We start from the raw sequence: 3,850 nt of genomic DNA on the forward strand, positions 1-3,850 counted from the left end.
AAGGGTTTGTCCATAGGACCCATTTTCTTTTTATAGTACTATAGAATGAGCGGTGAATATCATTAAACATGTTCCTGTATACAGAAGAGAGATATAGATTATTGATTGTGGCAGAGCCTTCTGCATTTCTAATAAGTGTGACACATCCATCCATTCCCGGTAACATCATCAAGATTAAATTCCTATCATTTTCTATTAACATATCTTTGGAAGTTCTTAAAAAGGTATTTGGAAGCACTTAAAATATATTGGAGGTGTGCAGAAATTAAATATTTGCTTTTAGTTAATGAGTTCTCTTAATACATTGCACTCATCATTGCTGATGTACGGTGGCAATGTGAGGGTCACAAACACACATGCTAATCCCGGAACAGCCAACACTTTAAGTATCAGAGGCTGCTGCTGAAATCAATCTACATCCATGAATCTCTGGGAAATGAATTATTACTGGGGAAGTGTGCAAAATACTTAAGTACTTTCAGTGAAATTTGATTCAAACCTTGTGTGACAGAATGCCTGTTGTTTTAGCAATTCATTAGATCAATTAAAAGCATGCTGAGTTTTAATCAACATTTAGAAGACAATCTTGGAATAATGAGTGGATGTATGGATATGATATTGTAGGCACACTGCCAGAAATATGTATGCTGCAGAAAACATCATAAAGGGGATTTTCTGAAAAAACTGGAAACCTGTCTGTTCAGGAATCAAATACAAACATGAGTGAATTGAGTCCCATATTGGACAAGTCCACAAATGGCCAATTGCATGTCTTAATATATGCATGCAATTTTGTCCAGCCTGTGGGGAATTTTAAAATGCATGAATCATGATTGCTTGAACTTGTGAATTGCATGATTTTCCCCAGACCACCCAGATTTGCAAGAAAATATCTGTAGTAACTGGTTTTCAGCTACAATTTTTCCTTTATTATTGTACTGGTTTATACTCATGAGCCATTTTTCCCAATTTGCCTCCTTCCTTACCCACTCTCCATTCCCCTCTCCTCCTTTGTCTCTTCAAAACTAGACCTCTTTCCTTTCCCTCATTTCCCTATTACCCCCCTTCAGTTTATGTTCCCTTATCTCTGTTTGGCATAACTTGTGTATTACACCAACTGACCTGTAATATTATAAGTAATATCTTTTTTGCTGGTTATAGAAATTGTATTTGAAACATTTGATATCAATTCATGTAGTGCCAGCTGAAACCTTCTTTTCAATGCAGTTAAAATCTTAAATTAGAAATAAATACATATGGGTATTGTACTCAGGAGCTAAATGCTGGGATGTAGAAAACATGCTAATTCGAAACCTAAACTACATGGGTAGTGTTAAATTATTATGCCAGCCTCAGTGATAAGCTATTACTGTCCATGGTGCTTACAGTAGGAGTTAGCCTATCTTGCTCCATATGCTTAGTGACTACCACACAAACAGGAATGGAGTAGAGGGGGGTTGGGTGCTAAAACTTGCCATCAAGACTTAAAAGGGAATTTGTCACTAGTACTGTAAATAAAATGTTACAAAATGTTAGGACTGTCAAGTTGAAATACACATTTTAAGTCACTGACAAGATATAAAAAAACGCTTGATAAACAAGCAACCCATCTGTTATTTACAGTCTTCAACCTACCTTTGTCAGCTCTGTTCCATGCAGCCTTCTTGGCAGCATGCAATGTTCTGAAATATTTACCTTTTTCTCTACGTGGACTAAGATTTATTTTCTCTACTTACTCATGTAGTCTCTTTTAAGAGTTTTTTTTCCCAAATGAAAAGTTATTTTGATCAAAGTTATCCTAGACATCAGTCAAGTCCCAGAAAGCACATTGGTTGTTAGCTGCTCTCTGCATACCTCCTGAATGCCCCCCATTTGAAGGGACTGTCCCTCTTTTGGAACTAAATCCCTCTGTCCCTCTTTTCCCTTCAGTTGTACCTCGTTTTTTTTGTTTTTTTTTTAATTCTTTATTTTGAGCCAACATTTTACAGTAAACATACAACACATACACAATCGAAGAATGAGGATGTACATATACAGTCTTAGTGAGTATAGCGATATCGTCTAGCCCCGATCTCTTAATTGGCCAAGGGCAGACAGTAACAGCATAACATCATTTGTAACATCCGGTGTACCTCGTTTTGGTCTGATGTATAGATCTCTTGTAGCGCTCCCCCTTCCCCAGTCAGCGATATCCCAATATAGGATAACACTACTGGTGGCTCTGAAAGGGTGATCTACAAAAAAAACTGAACTAACGGGTCTCCCTGTCCCTCCTCTATAAGAAACCTCTTCTATGGATCCACATCACACCAGCACACATTGAGTTGCTAGTGTCGGTTGCTATGTGTTACTACAGCTCAGATTCTTCTTGTCTAGGGGTATTGTTACTTGCTTTGCCCATCAGCACTTACCGAGCTTTCGTTGAAGTGAAGTCCAGACTGTAGTTGTGATGCTTGAAACATTAATTGAAGAACTTCAGGAAAAGAGGTAGAGGAGGATTAGGATAATCTCGGTAGGTGTAGACTCCCTGGCTTCTCAGAGAGTATGGCTCCAGCTTCCATGCAACGCAGGCCCAAACACCTGACACTGTATTACTTGAGGTAAGAGTTACGGATCTCTGTCTTTAGCAGCAGCAACCACTGGACCTGCTGCCACCAGGCTCCAGGGTGATCCTAAGGCCAGTCTCTAGGCTCTGAGGGCCTAGCCAGCTTAGGCAGTCCAGCGCAGCCTCTCTGCAGGCAGGGCCTGGGGGAGGAAGAGAGCGCTCACATGGCCCACTCCACTCCGAGTATTTATCTCCTCTTCCAGCATGCACCACTGGCTCCTTCAACAGTGATTGACTGGGAAGGGATATCTACTTCTAGCAATCCCATTGGCTTTTCTGTTCTATCACCAGGGCACACGCTACAGTACCTCTGGCAGCAGATAGATGGCCAGCAATGATTGTTTAGGGGAGAACCACATGAACCAATCTACAAATTAATATCAGACCACATACGATCGGATAAACACTAGATTTAATAGCACCCTTTCCACCAGGGCGCTACACTCTATGTACAATATATTATTTAACTTTTAAGAGTGTTTTACAATAAAAATGATTTAACTAATTTATCCTCTAAATTATTCCATTTGTTATTTAGAAAATTCTGTATAAGGAAAAAGTAGAGGTGAAAAAAAGCTCTTGCCAGTTAACTCAATCATTTTTTGAGTAATTATTCATGGTCGGTAGACATGTAACCCTGCAAAAAAAAATTTCCATCGATTTGGATTTGAATTTCTTTAGTTTTTTTGGATTTCAAATTTGATTCAGTTCGTTATTTGGATATCATATCCGTCCAAATTTTGGTTTCAGAAAGATCCACAACAGGACGTCAGAAGACCCTGCCTATAATGAATCCCCAACAGCCAAAAAAGACATCTGATTGGCCAGAGAACATTCACATGTCCAATTTAGTTTTCATCAGAAAGAAAGTGGGACAGAGGGATTTGTTTTTAAAAGAGGGACAGTCCCTCCAAGGAAGGGACAGTTGAGAGACGTGGCCTTGGAGAACTTCACATTTACCATTTTTGGTGGACTGACCACCTAAATAAACAATATAATCTTTTTTTAAGTAATAGACTAAATGTAAACACTGTTAATAAAGTGTGCTGTTTTAAATCCGTATTTTGCAGTTATATATCCTTATATTTTATCACTGTATATATGGGATCGACTTCCTGCTTAGTAGTACATGTGCGGTGGTATGCATAACATGACTATCCCAGAACAAGAAAAGTAAAAATACCACCAGGGGCCTCAAGTGAGATGGGGAGCAACTGTTAGGAAAGGGGGGGGGGGGGGGAAAAA

The sequence above is a fragment of the Nanorana parkeri genome, unplaced genomic scaffold, assembly GCF_000935625.1.
Source record: "Nanorana parkeri isolate BGI_ZX_2015 unplaced genomic scaffold, ASM93562v1 scaffold1467, whole genome shotgun sequence".
NCBI lineage: Eukaryota > Metazoa > Chordata > Amphibia > Anura > Dicroglossidae > Nanorana > Nanorana parkeri.